Source organism: Oncorhynchus tshawytscha, linkage group LG03 (assembly GCF_018296145.1).
Source record: "Oncorhynchus tshawytscha isolate Ot180627B linkage group LG03, Otsh_v2.0, whole genome shotgun sequence".
Classification (NCBI taxonomy): Eukaryota; Metazoa; Chordata; class Actinopteri; order Salmoniformes; family Salmonidae; genus Oncorhynchus; species Oncorhynchus tshawytscha.
In genome coordinates this window covers 21662976-21681569 of record NC_056431.1, presented here as the reverse complement: position 1 = coordinate 21681569, position 18594 = coordinate 21662976, and the positions used below count along the sequence as shown (strand labels likewise).

General features: G+C 42.6%; 1 long non-coding RNA gene across 2 annotated transcripts; it reads left to right on the top strand.

Moving 5' to 3' along the window:
- The first annotated feature begins 602 nt into the window (after positions 1-602).
- LOC112246172 lies at positions 603-18590 on the top strand. 2 transcript variants are annotated; one of them, XR_002952870.2, is made up of 3 exons: positions 610-743; positions 17989-18196; positions 18330-18590. It is a non-coding gene; the product is annotated as an uncharacterized LOC112246172 (long non-coding RNA). The 2 variants fall into 2 exon arrangements; XR_002952869.2 differs by lacking the exons at positions 17989-18196; positions 18330-18590 and adding an exon at positions 878-1763 and having other exon boundaries at positions 603-743.
- Positions 18591-18594: the final 4 nt, after the last annotated feature.

Sequence of the window (18594 nt, the reverse complement as noted above, 5' to 3'; positions counted from 1 at the left end):
ACCAAGAAAGGCACTTTGGTTTAGCTGGTCACTGGAGAGGCAAAAAAATGGAGGTAAAAAGAAAAATATCCCGAATAAAGATAGATGTCTTTATTTCAATCTCTTGTCCCACCACAAGTTGAGATGTGTTGATCTCCAAAGTCTGCTGGTGGCCCTCTGGTTCATCAATGGCGTGTGGTGGCGATGCCAGCCCAACATCATGCTACTAAAAGTCCATCAGAGTACAAACCACCACCACAGCTCTTCTGTTTCCAGCAAAATGGCTGACTGGGTGCTGCCTTGTGTTCTCTAGCCGCTACTCTCATGGGGCCCTCTAAACAAACAGCCGCCAACAACAAAAGAGAGCACAGGCAGCTGTATAGGCCCCTATCTTTTACAGAGGATTATGGTTTCGTTTGGCTTGACAAGGCTGGCTAGAGGTAGGAAGAGGGAGTGGACCGAAACCAGTACAGTGAGAGGAGGAGTAGTCAGGGGCTGGCTGTGTGTGTGTGTGTGTGTGTGTGTGTGTGTGTGTGTGTGTGTGTGTGTGTGTGTGTGTGTGTGTGTGTGTGTTAGGGGAAGGGTGTGGGGACAGGGCAGACAGAGAGCAAAGAGAGAAAGGGGAAGGTCCGACGGTGACTGCGGCTATTGTCCCATTCTGACGGACACTCTGGGCTGAGAGACACTTCCAAGGGGGAGGGGTCCACCAGGCAGGGGCTCGGACCAATCATGAGAATGGTGCTCTGAAAGACAACCAGAGAGAGGTAGGTGGTTAAGAAGTTGTTACAATTGACATCCTATAATAATCTATTGTTGCTGCTGGCATCTTTCCCAATTAGACTAACTGTTTACCACATAAATAATGCACAGCCGGAACAAACAGCTTGTTTGTTTTCAGCTAAACAGCCCAGCTGGAAAGAGCCAGGAGGAATCAGGCATAACAGGAGCTTCAATACGGAAGAGAACAGACCGCTGGCAGCAACCGAGGAGCAGAAAGAAACACAAGCTCAGAGAAGCTGAAGCGATTCAGAGAATCAAGATAGAAAGCAGTGGAAAACGTTTTAGCTCTAGGAAAAAGTCCTACTACTACCACCACTACCCCTCAGACAGACCATAGAATGATCGTGGGTCGTTAAACGGTCCTGCTACTTGTGCTCACGTAATCCTCCTTCCTTGCGAAGGCTATCTGTTGGAGAACCCGACACGTCGGCACTCACGAATCAATTAGTGCACATTAAAGACGCCAGCCTCAGACTAACTCTAATCCTAATCCCAAAATGAGAGCCCAAGGATTGGTAGAATGGAAGAGAGAGATACAGAGTTGCAGAAAACAGGATGAGAGTCAATGGGAGAGGGTGTGTGCATGTATAATAATGATATGTATCAAGGTTTCTGTTAGCCAGTAATAGCCGGCTTTTGGCCATAAAACCATTTAAACGCCGATAAATGAAATTGGCAACGGACAATTGTCCCCCCCACCTGAAAAAAAACATTGCGAAATAATGCTTTATAGCCTACTCATTGTTAGAAATACATTTGACCAGTCAGGCTTATTGGTCTATGGGTTAATTTGCATTATTTTGTAGAATTAAATTGGCACGTATATTCTTTATGCTACACACGCACAATACAGCCTTTTTGTGGAAAATCTGTCAGCTAGCCCTTTAAGGCCAAACCATTTCACAAAAACTATTCATGCAATCTGTTAACAATAGTTTTAGGGCCACAATTAAAAAGAGAGCATTTTAATTATAATAAACATGCAGCTTTTTTTATCAACTGGTTATTGAAGTGCGCTTCTCATTCAAATGCATAGGCAGTATGCATTTTGAAAACGTATGCTAAACATGTGTATTAGAGGCCGACCGATTAATTAGGGCCGATTTCAAATTTTCATAATCTGAAAATCGGTAATTTTGGACGCCGTTTTTTAAATATATTTTTTAACACCTTTATTTAATCTTTATTTAACTAGGCAAGTCAGTTAAGAACACATTCTTACTTTCAATGACGGCCTAGGAACGGTGGGTTAACTGCCTTGTTCAGGGGCAGAACGACAGATTTTTACCTTGTCATCTCAGGGATTCAATCTTGCAACCTTACGGTTAACTAGTCCAATGCTCTAACCACCTGCCTCACGAGGAGCCCGCCTGTAACGCGAATGCAGTGAGAAGCCAATGTAAATTGCTCGCTAGCATTAAACTTAAATCAATCATAATCACTAGTTAACTACACATGGTTGATGATATTACTAGTTTATCTAGCGTGTCCTGCGTTGCATATAATCGATGCAGTGCGCATTCACGAAAAAGGACTGTCGTTGCTCCTTTCTTAAAATCATACACAGAAGTATATATTTTTTAAACCTGCATATTTAGCTAAAAGAAATCCAGGTTAGCAGGCAATATTAACTAGGTGAAATTGTGTCACTTCTCTTGCGTTCATTGCACGCAGAGTCAGGGTATATGCAACAGTTTGGGCAGCCTGGCTCGTTGCGAACTAATTTGCCAGAATTTCACGTAATTATGACAACATTGAAGGTTGTGCAATGTAACAAGAATATTTAGACTGATGGATGCCACCCGTTAGATAAAATACGGAATGTTTCCGTATTTCAATGAAAGAATAAACGTCTTGGTTTCCAGATGATAGGTCATTAATATGGTCGAATCCGGAAACTAAGGCTCGCATTTCTGTGTGTTATGTTATAATTAAGTCTATGATTTGATAGAGCAGTCTGACCGAGCGATGGTAGGCACCAGCAGGCTCATAAGCATTCATTCAAACAGCACTTTTGTGCGTTTTGCCAGCAGCTCTGCTGTTTATGACTTCAATCAAGCCTATCAACTCCCCAGATTAGGCTGGTGTAACGATGTGACGTGAAATGGCTAGCTAGTTAGCAGGGTGTGCGCTAATAGCGTTTCAAACATCACTGGCTCTGAGACTTGGAGTAGTTGTTCCCCTTGCTCTGCATGGGTAACGCTGCTTCGAGGGTGGCTGCTGTCGTTGTGTTCCTGGTTCGAGCACAGGTAGGAGCGAGGAGAGGTACGGGAGCTATACTATTACACTGGCAATACTAAAGTGCCTATAAGAATATCCAATAGTCAAAGGTATATGAAATACAAATGGCATAGAGAGAAATAGTCCTATAATAACTACAACCTAAAACTTCTTACCAGGGAATATTGAAGACTCATGTTAAAAGGAACCACCAGCTTTCATATGTTCTCATGTTCTGAGCAAGGAACTTAAACATTAGCTTTTTTTACATAACACATATTGCACTTTTACTTTCTTCTCCAACACTTTGTTTTTGCATTATTTAAACCAAATTGAACATGTTTCATTATTTATTTGAGGCTAAATTGATTTTATTGATGCATTAGTTAAAATAAGTGTTCATTCAGTATTGTTGTAATTGTCATTATTACAAATACATTCTAAAAATCGTCCGATTAAATCGGTATCCGGTTTTTGGGCTCCAATAATCGGTATCGGCGTTGAAATATCATAATCGGTTGACCTCTAATGTGTATGTGACCAATTTTTGTTTTTTGATTTAGCTACTTTACAGTGCATTCGGAAAGTATCCAGACCCCTTGACTTTGCACATTTTGTTATATTACAGCATTATTTAATGGATAAAAAATTTTTTATCCCTCAATCTACACAAAACACCCCATAAATGACAAAGCAAAAAATGTACATCAGTATCCAGACCTTTTGCTATGAGTGTCACGTTCTGACCTTTATTTCCTTTGTTTTGTATTCATTATTTAGTATGGTCAGGGCGTGAGTTGGGGTGGGCAGTCTATGATTTTGGGGATTTCTATGTTTCGGCCTAGTATGGTTCTCAGAGGCAGGTGTCATTAGTTGTCTCTGATTGAGAATCATACTTAGGTAGCCTGGGTTGCACTGTTTGTTTGTGGGCGATTGTCTATGTTGATTGCTTGTTTCGGCACAGTTCTCATTAGCTTCACGGTTGTTATTTCGTTTATTGCTTTTGTATAGTGTTTCAGTGTTCAGTGTTTTCTTTATTAAAATTCATGAACACATACCACGCCGCATTTTGGTCCTCCGATCCTTCTCGCCTCTCCTCTTCAGATGAAGAGGAGGACGACCGTGACAATGAGACTCGAAATTGAGCTCCGGTGCATCCGGTTTCCATTGATCATCCTTGAGATGTTTCTACAACTTGATTGGACTCCATGTCCAATCAATTGAATTTATCACAGGTAATTTGGAAAGGCACAGACACACACACTTGTTTATATAAAAAAGGTCCCACAGTTGACAGTGTATGTCAGAGCAAAAAACAAGCCATTAGGTCAAAAGATTTGCCCGTAGAGCTCCGAGACAGGATTGTGTCAAGGCACAGATCTGGAGAAGGGTACCAAAAATGTTTGCAGCATTGAAGGTCCCCAAAAACACAGTGACCTCCAGCTTTCTTAAATGGATGAAGTTCGGAACCACCAAGACTCTTCCTAGAGCTGACCGCCCGGCCAAACTCCGGAATCGAGGGAGAAGGGCCTTGGTCAGGGAGGTGACCAAGAACCCGATGGTCACTGACAGAGCTCCAGAGTTCCTCTGCAGCACTCCACCAATCAGGCCTTTATGGTAGAGTGGCCAGACGGAAGCCACTCCTCAGTAAAAAGGTACATGACAGCAAGTTTGATGTTTGCCAAAAGTCACCTAAAGGACTCGCAGACCATGAGAAGCAAGATTCTCTGGTCTGATGAAACCAAGATTGGTCTGAATGCCAGGCATCACGTCTGGATGAAACCTGGCACCATCCCTACGGTGAAGCATGGTGGTGGCAGCATCATGCTGTGGGGATGTTTTTCAGGTGCAGGGGGACTAGTCAGGATCGAGGGAATGATGAACAGAGCAAAGTACAGAGAGATCCTTGATGAAAACCTGCTCCAGAGCGCTCAGGACGGTTGACCTTCAAAACAGGAGAACGACCCTAAGCACAGTCAAAACAACGCAGGCGTGGCTTCGGGACAAGTCTCTGAATGTCCTTGAGTGGCCCAGCTAGAGCCCGATCGAACGTCTCTGGAGAAACCTGAAAATAATGTAGCTGTACAACGACGCTCCCCATCCAACCTGACAGAGCTTGAAAGGATCTGCAGAGAAGAATGGGAGAAACTCACCAAATACAGGTGTGCCCAGCTTGTAGTGTCATACCCAAGAAGACTCGAGACTAATCGCTGCTAAAAGGTGCTTCAACAAAGGACTGAGTAAAGGGTCTGATGTAGATGTCATCAAGTTAAAAAAACTACAAATTTGCACAAAAATTCTAAAAACCTGTTTTTGCTTTGTCATTATGGAGCATTGTGTATAGATTGAGGGGGGAAAAAAATATTTCATACATTTTAGAATAAGGCTGTAATTTATAAAAATGTGGAATTCTGAATTATTTCCGAATGCACTGTAATTGCTTGAAACCTGAAAGTTTTATAACATATTAAGAGGCATGTTTTACCTTGCTTCAAAGTAGCCTAGACAAAATCTGACCATATCCGGGAGGCAATTATTTTATACAGACATCCATATGCCATTGACACTAGTAGCCTAATTCTCTCATGTGCCATTGGTCGTCAACTTTGTTTCATTGTCCGGTAGCCAAATGCACATTCACACGTTGCATTGTGTGAATTGCTGCACTAATAATGTTAAGAACAAAAATAGGTTCATCAACATTTTAAACTAAACGTTCTTATCCGTCGCATCAGTTCCATTGCTTTTTAACGTTGTTCTATGTAGCCTAGGAAAGAAACTTATTCGACAGACTACAGCCAAGGCCTCTACACTACACGCATTCAGCCATTCATTGAGCAGTCTGAGTATTATTATTAGCCTAAATGACTATCCAATCTACTCATCACATTACAAATAGTAGGCTCTTACATAAATCTGCAAATGCGATGATGCATGGAATGCTATATTATAATGGTGCATTTTGATGGTGAAAATGTGCTTCCCCAAACTTGAAACTCATGCTTGGCCTATGCTAGTGATTGGGTTTGTTTCTCATCTTCAAAGTGCACAGTAAGGATACACGTCCTTGCATCCTCAACTTACATTTATTTATTTACATTTTCTAAATGTGATTGTCATTCTGAGCACCGTGGGTGGACGCCCTATTCAGGTTATGCACCCAATGCACATGGGTTCGGTACATTTCTCAAATGTCTGGTAAATTAAAGTGCTGCTGGTCAAATGTCCGGTTCCACATTTACATAACAGAAGCCCTGAAAACCCTGATATGCATGTGTGAGATCTGCAAATGTGAGCACATCAGTTTCAACAGAAATCTCCCTTACCCCGCCTTTTCAGCTTCAATACTCCTTAATCTCCAGACAATGAGGAAACAAGTTCATTACACACACACACAGAGACAGAGAGAGACACAGAGAGAGAGACAGAGAAACAGAGAGAGAGACAGAAACAGAGAGAGAGAGACAGACACAGAGAAATGGAAAGACAAGAGGGTGAGAGCATGACATGAGTCAGCAAAATGTGGAGATACTGGAACAGGAAGGAGAGTTAGAAAGGGGGAGGGAGTGAGGAGAGGAAGAAGGAAAAAAACAATTTGCTTTTGATGAGTACTTTTTTTTCTTTCAACTTTAAATATGAGCAGGTTGAAGGTGAAACTTCAGGCAGTCCTCTCAAATGAGTGTGGCCAGCAGCATCATATAGACAGCAACCATATAGGCATAGTGGCTAAATCCTTAGAGCAAACATGATACCCTTCATTTACTATGGTTTAAATGCACACTATACTGCCGCATGTCCAATGTCCATTGCAGTTTCACAGGTGTTAACATGAATAGTCAGCTGAGTGTGTATAGTATCATCCCAGCCCGGTTAAGCTCTCAGGGGCCGTATTGACTTGAAATGGGATATAGGGTTGCTGCCTGGGATATAGTGTAGCAGGACAACTTGGCAGCTGGCAACTCCCTTGACAAAGCCAGGGCCTTGCCTTCTCAGCACACATATAAAAAGAGCCAGTGACTTGATTTCGATGCCCCTGTTCCTCAGGCTATGTGATGCTATGTGAGGGAATCTGAGAATGACAAAAGGAGAGGGAGAGAGGACGCAGAGTAGGCCCAATGCAAGTAGCTAGTTTAGTTGTCTCGCCAGCATTCAATCTAGACTACATTCCCTCTCTCTCGAGTCCCGACATTTGAAAGTCAAAGAGGTAGAACTGGCATGACGAGCTCATGCAGGCCGAGTCAGCCAAAACAAATATCTTCCCTCCAGTGTTCTTCCACCTCCTCACGTCGCCCCCTCCTCCTCAGACAGTACAGCAGCACACACTTTAAACTGAGTGATGGCAGCTATGGAAGATTACAGGCAAGATATGGGACAATCCTTTTCTGCCTGGAGCCATCACTATTACATGTATACTGTATGTACACATGCATACACGCACACACTGGAATGGATGAGAGAATAGTAGTCATCGAGGGGGCTGAGGGTAGAGAGAGAAACGAGGTGGGGATGGATGGAAGGGGGGGCAGAGAGCGAGAAGTATGCGAAATGTATATATAAATCATTATCTAAGGATCGCTGTTAGCGTGGCTGGTTATTCAGGATCCCACACATGCGCAGCCCATAGCCATGCAGCCAGCCAGCCGACCAGTCTGTCGGCCAGGCACAGGGGACCCACTAAGAGACCCGCAGTCCCGGGGGAGGGGAGCAGTCAGCCAGCCAGCTCAACAGACTGCTGGGAAATACAGAACGACGACGACACACCCCCCCACAGCAAAAAGCAAAGACAGGCAGCGCAACAGAAGAGAAGAAAAGAGTGGCGGAAAGTAGCCAAGTACTCGAAAACATCTGGTGTGTGTCTGTCCCAAAGGAGAGCTGCAGAGCAGCAGTGGGGGTGTAGGAGTGGGAGGAAGAGGATGGGATAGAAACAGTTGATAGGCCTTGCGTTAGTCTGCTGCCAAAGCCTTAACCTGCCGAAGCAGAGCGGGATGCCAGACACGAAAAGAAGGATGAGGGACTGGAGCGATGCCATGTTCATCTGATTAGAGGAACGCATACTATATCCATCCATCCGTCAGCATCTGTCAGCTGTGGAAGACTGTGCTTTCCAGCTTTAACCTTGTGATCTCTGTAGTCTGCAAATCTGCTCCAAAACAGCTTTGAAGCTTGGGCGGAAAAGGCCCTCAAATCCTTGCACTCTATTCAGAACCATTCAGTTCTCCACACTGAAGATAGGCTCCACTTAGAGTCATGCAGACTTCTGCTACGTTTCACCTCAGGATTGTCAAAAGAACCTTACCAACATATCACCTGCCACCAGTGTTCCATTACAAAGCAAACTGCCACAAATACTCTACCTGTCAAGCCTGTCTGATGAAGTTACTGGTCATATCCACTGCATTATCTAGTGTCACTAGCTCATTCTTTATCTATTGCCATGAGTCACAAGACGTCTCTATGTGTCACCTCTTGCTCAACAAAGCTGTTATCACCCTGTGTGAGGGTATAGGAAGAAAGATACGATATGAACAAAGCTTACAGAAACCATGTGAGGGGAAAGAGTAGACGAAACAGCTCTCCCTCTCGGCTCACTACCACTCTCAGGTGTAAGGTGACAATACACAATAGGGAGACACTCCAGGCACAAACTGCTACAGACCTATATCCATCCTACCCTGCCTTTCTAAGGTCTTCGAAAGCCAAGTTAACAAACAGATTACAGACCATTTTGAATCCAACCGTACCTTCTCCGCTATGCAATCTGGTTTCAAAGCTGGTCATGGGTGCACCTCAGCCACGTTCAAAGGTCCGAAACGATATCTTAACCGCCATCGATAAGAGACAATACTGTGCAGCCGTAGTCATCGACCTGGCCAAGGCTTTCTACGCTGTCAATCGCCACATTCTTATAGGCAGACTCAACAGCCTTGGTTTCTCAAATGACTGCCTCGCCTGGATCACCAACCACTTCTCCGATAGAGTTCAGTGTGTCAAATCAGGGGGGCCTGCGTCCGGGTCTCTGGCAGTCTATGGGGGTGCCACAGGGTTCAATCCTCAGGCCGACTCTCTTCTCTGTACACCTCAATGATGTCGCTCTTGCTGCTGGTGATTCTCTGATCCACCTCTCCGCAGACTACACCATTCTGTATACTTCTGGCCCTTCTTAGGACACTAACTAACCTCCAGGTGAGCTTCAATGTCATACAACTCTCCTTCCGTGGCCTTCAACTGCTCTTAAATGCAAGTAAAACTAAATGCATGCTCTTCAACCGCACCTGCCCATCTGTCCATCCATCACTACTCTGGACGGTTCTGACTTAGGTACTTGTAGTTGTCCGCATATTCTAGGTGTCTGTTTAGACTGTAAACTCTCCTTCCAGGCTCACATTAAGCATCTCCAATCCAGAATCGGCTTCGTATTTCGCAACAAAGCATCCTCATGCTGCCAAACATACCTTCGTAAAACTGACCATCCTTGACATCGGCGATGTCATTTACAAAATACCCTCCCAACACTACTCAACAAATTGGATGCAGTCTATCACAGTGCCATCTGTATTGTCACCAAAGCCCCATATACTATCCACCACTGCAACCTGTATGCTCTCGTTGGCTGGCACTCGCTTCATACTCGTCGCCAAACCCACTGGCTCCAGGTCATCTACAAGTATTTTCTAGGTAAAGCCCCGCCTTATCTCAGCTAACTGGTCACCATAGCAGCATGCACCCGTAGAACACGCTCCAGGCAATTAAAACATTAGCATACAGTGTGAAAAAAAGTGTCAGCATATTAATGAGGGCTAGCGCCCTTGTCATAGCAACCCATGGCAACACACTGGCCATTCATTGTCATTGCAGCTGGTACATGTCTCTTTAGCTGCTCCCTCAAGTCTGAGTCCACTGGGACAGGCTCACCGCTGAAAAAATAAAAATAATTCTCTACAGCTTCTCCTTTACTGTCTACTGCTGCTTGGGTAGTAACTAGTTTGAGGAGTTTCCATAGCGCAAAGTTTATTTGTGGCTCAAGCACCCACACACACCTCTGGGACAGCACTCATTGCAACCATGATGACAAGCTGCACGGCTCAGTAGCTAAGCAATGACAACCATAGGGACCAACCAGAAAAACTGAGGATAACCACATAAACATAACAAAAAAGGGCACTAAGAGTCACACAGACATGAACAGCGAATGTGTTGCCTTTCCGCCGCTACTATCATTCCAGAGTACCGGACAGAAAACATATAGATGGCAGCCTGGGACAGGTTCAACATCATTGTTAGATTGTGTTGGGGGAAAATGTAATGTCTTGCCCTGATTGGACAGAAAGGGAGCAGGGTCAGCAATGGATCTGACAAATAGGAAGGCTAACACTAATGAAACAGCCACAAGTATCAACAGGCATAACAAGTTGCCTTTTCACCTAGGGCAAGTGAACTGAGCAGTCGTGCAAGTTGAGCTTACTCTGTGGTTGTTCCATTGGGCAGGTGACAGTTTACACTGAAAACAACCACACAACATAAACATGTGTGGTTCATTCACTACGTTCATATAAAATACAGAATATTGCATTTCTGCATGTAAGTGATCATATCTGACAGGCAACCAAAAGCCTACTCCTTACTTGGCTAATGGGCAAGTGCACTTCAGACCATAAAAGGGATACTTCAGGATTTTGTCAACCAAGCTCTTTATCTACTTCCCCAGAGTCCAATTAACTTGTGGATAGCATTTCTATGTCTCTGAGCGCAGTTGGAAAGAAATCGCTAACTAGCGTTAGCACAATTGCAAACTAGCGTTAGTGCAATGACTGGAAGTCTATGGTAACTGCTAGCATACTAGTAGATACCATAGACTCTGTCATTGCGCTAACACTACCAAAACGACCTCCAACTTCCTTCATACTGGATGCAGAGACATAAAATGGTATCCATGAGTTCATCTGACTCTGGGGAAGTAGTAAAAGGGCTTTGTTACAAAAATCCATATTTTTGTAATGTCCAATACATGTTAAATGGTAGCAAATGAATGGTTACACAGCACTGGTTGGCTGATTGTGTAAACAGTAGTTCGCTAACTGTTGTAAAATCCTGTTTTTGCATATTCAGCATCAAACAAGCAATCATTGCAGTCTCTTCCACAAATGGAGAGCAACCATCCCCCCTGTGTTCTAATGGCACATTGTGTTTGCTAATCCTAGTTTATCATTTCAAAAGGCGAATTGATCATTAGAAACCCCTTTTGCAATTATGTTAGCACCGCTGAAAACTGTTGTGCTAATTAAAGAAGCAAATAAACTGGCCTTCTTTAGACTAGTTGAGTATCTGGAGCATCAGCATTTGTGGGTTCGATTACAGGCTCAAAATGGCCAGAAACAAATACCTTTCTTCTGAAACTCGTCAGTCTATTCTTGTTCTGAGAAATGAAGGCTATTCCATGCGAGAAATTGCCAAGAAACTGAAGATCTCGTACAACGCCCTGTACTACTCCCTTCACAGAACAGCGCAAACTGGCTCTAACCAGAATAGAAAGAGGAGTGGGAGGCCCGGTGCACAACTGAGCAAGAGGACAGTACATTAGTGTCTAGTTTGAGAAACAGACGCCTTACAAGTCCTCAACTGGCAGCTTCATTAAATAGTACATGCAAAACACCTGTCTCAATATCAACAGTGAAGAGGCGACTCCGGGATGCTGGTTTAGTGTGTTCTTTTGCCCATCTTAATCTTTTATTTTTATTGGCCAGTGACATATGGCTTTTTCTTTGCAACTCTGGATTAGCTAACACAATGTGCCATTGGAACACAGGAGGTATGGTTGCTGATAATGGGCCTCTGTACACCTATGTAGATATTCCATAAAATAAAATCTGCTGTTTCCAGCTACAATAGTCATTTACAACATTAACAATGTCTACACTGTATTTCTGATCAATTTGATGTTATTTGAATGAACAAAGAAAAGTGCTTTTCTTTCAAAAACAAGGACATTTCTAAGTGACCCCAAACTTTCGAACAGTAATGCATGTCTGTACAGACCAGAGCTGAGTTCAGTATGTTTTTACATTCTGGAACGTTCAATTGATCGCAAACAGTGCCGTACTGAACGTCCAGTTGAAAAACAGTGAGGGGGTGGGTTGAGGTTTTCGGGAACGCTGTCAGCATGGCCACTGCCCTTTAAATACATCACTCATTGCTTCAAGCCACACCCACCAAATGGGAGGAATCGTACCTCAATGTCTGTTCAAGAACGTTTTGGGGATTAGTGTCATTCAGTACAAACAGTTACGCAACGTTGCAAACGTTCACGCGAACTAAACGCACCAGAACAGGATTTCACAAACTCGGCCTTGGGGTCCCCCCCTGGGTTCACGTTTTGGGGTTTTCCCTAGCACTACACAGCAGATTCAAATTAATCAAATGAGTGATTAGTTGGTTATTTGAATCAGCTGTGTAGTGCTTGGGCAAATACGAACAAGTTTGGAAACTCTGTGATAGGATCTTGCTGTTCAGCAGACATCTGCATTGATAAAGTCAGGCTCTTATTCCATGAACAACGCAGAGTCCTATAATACAGTCCCCTCTGCAAGTCTAATGTTAGAGCCAGTATTCACTCAGTCAACCTGACAGCTCTTGTGACGGGGTCATTGTGGCCATTTCTCACTCTGGAAACTATTTAAAACAGAGAGGAGAATAGGGAGTAAGGTTTGCCCAGCTCAAAAGACACTGCCCAAAGCAAACAGATTACAGAGCAGGTTTTATTATTTATTTTTTTAACTAGGCAAGTCAGTTAAGAACAAATTCTTATTTACAAAGACAACCCACTGTTCCCCGGTAGGCTAACTGCCTTGTTCAGGGGCAGAACGACCGATTTTTACCTTGTCAGCTAGGGATTCGATCAAGCAACCTTTTGGTTATTGGACCATCGCTCTAACCACTAAGCTACCCGCTGCCCCTTTTGTCCACCTACAAAAGATGGCAAACAACCATGGCTGGGCAAATAAAGAAAACAAAAGACAGACCACTTTCTGAGCTTGATTGCACAAACTTTTTAAATTACATTCACTCCCTCCTAATCCTGTTTACAGAGAGGCTGCTAGGTGGATTTAAAATGATCCTGGTTCAGGAACTGTACACAGGATACTCCTAAACCTTGAGTATAAGTCTTCCATCATAGCTGGTTGATTTTGTAAATACAGGCACTTCTGGATGTTAAATGTTTTTGAAATTTAAACGTCTTGAAACTGCTTCTTATCTCTGAATATGTTCTTCACTCTGTCTTGAAACAAGATCTAAGAGTCTGAGACCATAGCACTTAAATAATTTATTTTATTTTATTGGTTTCCCCATATACCCGAGGGGAAATGTCATTGCCACCACTTCATAAAATGTGCTATTTTAGTTGAAAAGGAAATTACATAAAAATTGTGCCTAAGGTAGTTTTGATTACATGTATTTATCATTGTCATGTCTAAAATGTCCATATAGGCCTTGAAGATACTCAGAAACATGTATTTACCACATTAAAATCGTAATATTTTACATTATTTTAGGAATTATCTTAAGAACAAGCATACAAGGTTCACATACGGCAAAAATAATCAATATCAACTGTAATTAATACACATTTGCTTCAAATATGTACGGTGATAGTAATGACACTGTGGTGGAAATGGCATTTCATATAAAACTGATGAGAAATACCATTAAACATTTTAATGTCAGAGTAGTATGTTTAATTTTGTTGAAGATACAGAACAGACCATTAGTTCCGATTCATCCCAAAAGTGTTTGATGGGGTTGAGGTCAGGGCTCTGTGCAGGCCAGTCAAGTTCTTCCACACCAATCTCAACAAACCATTTATGTATGGGACCCTCGCTTTGTGCGCGGGGGCATTGGCCCTTTACTGTTTCAGCATGACTTCTCCAAACTTTTGCCACAAAGTTGGAAAGGCAAAATCGTCTATAATGTCGTTGTAAGCTGGAGGGTTAAGATTTCCCTTCATCGGAACTAAGGGGCCTAGCCCGAACCATGAAAAATAGCCTAAGACCATTATTCATCCTCCACCAAACGTAAGGTTGGCACTATGCATGGGGCAGGTATCTTTTTCCTGGCATCTACAAAATCCAGTGTCATCCGTTGGACTGTCAGATAGTGAAGCATGATTCATCACTCTTCAGAATGCGTTTCCACTGCTCCAGAGTACAATGGCAGAGAGCTTTACACCACTCCAGCCGACGCTTGGCATTGTGCATGGTGATCTTATGCTTGGGCGGGGCTGCTCGGAAATGGAAACCCATTTCATGAAGCTCCCGACGAGAGTTATTTTGCTGACGTTGCTACCGGAGGCAGTGCGGAATTCGGTAGCAAGTGTTGCAACTGAGGACAGGTGATTTTTACGCGCGTCAGCACCCGGCAGTCCCGTTCTGTGAGCTTGTGTGGTCTACCACTTGTGGTTGAGCCGTTGTTGCTCCTAGACGTTTCCACTTCACAATAACAGCACTTACAGTTGACCAGTGCTGCTATATCAGGGCTTACATTTTATGAACGGACTTGTTGGAAATGGTGGCATCCTATGACTGTGCCACATTGAAAGTCGCTGCTCTCTTCAGTAAGGGCCATTCTACTGTCAATGTTTGTCTGTGGAGATTGCATGGCTGAGTGCTGAATTTGATTCACCTTTCAGCAACGGGTGTGGCTGAAATAGCAGAATCCACTATTTTGAATGGGTGTCCACATACACTATATATACACAAAAGTATGTCCTTGTCCTCTCCTTGGTTGATTTAGGGGGCATCTCATAGAAAATAATTGAAGTCAGTAATAACCATAGTAAGTCACATAAATAGACATCACAATCACTCCATCATCCTAACATAATACAAAATGTAATAGCAAATAAGTGTTCAATTTCAACTAAATCATATATGCAATTAGTCTTTTCTGGTCTTAAGGTTCGTAAAAATGTATGAACTAATAAATTTCGTCATTACCACATTCTTTCCTTACCATCACAGTTCATTATGTGGTGGTAATCAAGTGTGGTGGGAATGACATGCTAACTCCAGTTGAATAGCTAGCATACAATGTATCCTAAATAAATAATCAAAACTATTTTTAAAAAATTTAACAATTTGTTTTAATTATAGCCTACTTGGTAATGACATTCAATACAAATATTATATTTACCTTAATTTTTCTATAATTTCCCGGCATCAAAATGTGAATTTCCCTCCATGTGCTCAGCTGTCACTATTCATATACATGGTAACAAAGTACACACTTGAAAAAAACATAATATATATTTGCTTGTCGTGGTGGTAACGACAAAATACTTAGAGACCATATTGTCTGTATTTTTTTTTAAAGTAACAAATGGCTTATGCACTTCTAATATGCAGGTAGCCTAGTGGTTAGAGCGTTGTGCCAGTAACCGAAAGGTTGCTAGATCAAATCCCCGAGCTGACGACGTAAACAAAAAAAATAGTCGATCTGTCCCTGAACATGGCTGTTAACCCAAAAGTTTACGGTTATTTTAGTCTTAATAAAGGTTGTGAGAGAAGAAAAAATATATATTTCTCATTATCTCAATAAAATCTAACCTATTTGCTAAATCCGTCACTGTAAATAAGAATTTGTTCTTAACTGACGTGTCTGGTTAAATAAAGATGAAATAAAACAAAACCACCCAGCTATTCCTTCGGAATAAGATTTTTTTGCTTGGTCAGACATGAACAGACGCAACAATACCATGTCGCCTGCCCACACACACACACTCTATAGTGTTCAGTAAATTAATCCGTTTTGTGTTTTTACATTATTAGACCATTCAAGTCTTACTTTAGATTTTGTACGAGAGTCATGATGATGTAACCAAAGATTCCACCATTTCTGGCGTAGCTAATTTACCTGGGCTCGAGCCTTGCCTCAACAACTCTTGTTAAAGCGGCCACAATAAATAAATAAATATTTAACATTTTAGATAGCCAACATTAGCTACGGACTAACTAGCAAATGTGACGGAGAAACAAGCAATGAAAGCCGGCAAACTAACGTCACTGACTCTACTTCCTTCTGCTTTGTTAGCTTGCTAACGACTAGCTAACTTATTTCATACACGGTCATGATTTGTTAAACGTAACGTTGCTGGCTATCCAGTTAGCATTATTAGCTAGTTAGCTAGATAAAAATAAATAAACTGTGGCCAGCTTACCAACTAAACGCACGAGACGGTGTTTACCATTCCACCCCTCTTGTTCGTGGATAGCTTAATGGTTCCTTTCCTAATTTATTCCATGCAACAGAATTACTAAACATCACTTTCACAATTCGAGTTGCTCCAGGGTTGCGTTTCGAAGTTGAAATGCGGCTTCTTCAGCCACACTTCACATGTAGAACCAGTACAGGAAGTGATGTACACAGCTGTTTGGTTTTGCTTGTAGTAATGAATGGCAATGTCGGCAGACTTTAAGAGTTAGTTTAGCGCACCTCCTCGAACCTTTTCGTGCTGTATGCATGTCCTGATTTTCACCACGACTTACTGTTTTGGTTTCACAATAATTAAATTAATGCACCGACAATACAATTGAATGGGGTGACGTTGGGTAGTACACAGTGACATAACGACCCTTTTGTGTTATGGGTTACTGAATGTAGAACGAGGAAAACACGATATACTTGACTCGATGAGACATGGTAAATATCAATTACAGAAATTGTGTAATACAAATTACATTTGTTTATTTAGACCTACTACTGTATCTTTCGTACACGTTCTGAGTTGTGCTTTTATGTAGAAATGGTACTTTAAAATAAAATATAGATTTTATACCAAATGGCAGATGGGAGAAAATAAAGTATTCTAGATTCTAGAATGGTGCATCACTCATCTCTTAGTTGAAAATCAAGTGTAAACCAATTGTGGTCATAGCCAAAGTACTGACTTTTTGGCGTATTTCAACACAAAACATCTTATTTAAAAGGTAAGGAATCCACTCAATAGTTCAGTATTCTACGTTATGGGACTGGGTAGTTGTTAAATGTAGGTTAAATTACTGGTCCACTGGCAGGAGTTAAATAAAGGCAATGAAGTGGTTACCAAAATAAATAGCCTTTTCATGATCACTAACATATCTAAACTAAATATATTTCTATAATCTGACAAATAACTACATGCTACCTTAAGGTGATGGATTGATCCTCTGAAACTGTAGTTATGAACAAATAGTTATGCCCGTTAGTGATCACACACACATTTGAATTTGGTTGTCCAAACCTTTCTTCAGAATGTCCAAGCTTCCACCTCTTACTCAGTTCCACTCCTGGAAGCCCCAGTCCACCTTGGATGCTGTAGTGTCAGCAATGTGGTGCAGTCTCTGCCCTGGTCAAAGGATGCTGCCCAGTGGCGGATTTAGGTATGGGCGACATGGGCTGCCGCCCTGGGCGCTCATCTTGCCAGGGGAGGCACAATTTTGGGGGGAATGGTGACATTTGCACGTCACGTCAATGATTTCATGTCACTGTGGGTCAATTAACCTTGTCGGAGTGAGCGCCCTGATTCTAGTTTGAGAGCTAGGCAGGCTAGAGGCAGTAGAGGCCGTTCTACAACAAAAAAGTCTGAGATCCACAAAGTGGCACTTCTCATACAAATCATTTGATGAGCGATGATCTGAAGAAGCTGGAGGTGACATTTTTCAATGTCGTTGTTGATGCTGCAACCTCGGCCCTTCAGGAAAGATTTTCCACATTGGAAAATGTGGGAGAGAAGTTGAGTGCGGTCAACCTTCCAAAGTCTCTCAAATGAGGAGCTGACAGAACAACGAGGCCCTTAGTATGACACTGCACTATAAAGAACACTCAAACTTGGATGGCAGAGAGCTTGCACAGGAACTGAAGAACTTGACATCTTAGACAATGACCCTGCTTGAGCTGCTGATATTTATATACGAAAGAGATCTCTCAGAAATGTACCCAAATTTGTGGACTGCTCTCAGAATTTTTGTCTTATTCTTTCAGTGACCGTAGCTGAAGCAGAGGAGCTGAAGGGGGGGATTCACCAAGTGAGCCATACCAGCCAGAACCGCCACTGATGCTACCAAACCATGACCTGGGACCAATCTTCGCCAAGATGTCACAGGACCTGGAGTCTGTAACCATTGACCTCTACACCAACTACCTTGACCCAGTCACTGACCACCTGCCCATGTTTCCCATTAGGACACAAGTGGGTACTATTCCAATTGATTTACTGTATGAGGGGCCTTTTACTTTCTAAACCACAATCTTGCCCTTAATAGTTCATGTCCATCTCCAGAGAGCTTGACTAACAGAAAGTCTTTCTCCCCTTGTGGTGTAAGGCTGAACTGCTTTGAATCATAGGCAGACAGAGAGGGAAAGAAGCCGCCATGTCCCCTCTAACGGAGGACCCCGCATCAGTGGTGCCTAGACTATTCTTGGCGCTCTGTTCCTAGTCAGAGGCTCTATGACCAACAGTCACTTTATCTATCAAATGTATGGCTACCACTGCAGATGACCCTGGGCATGTTAGTGTGTTTGTCTTGTTACATCACTAGACTTTAAACCAGTATATTTCAGTCCACATGAACAATAAAGACCAACTAT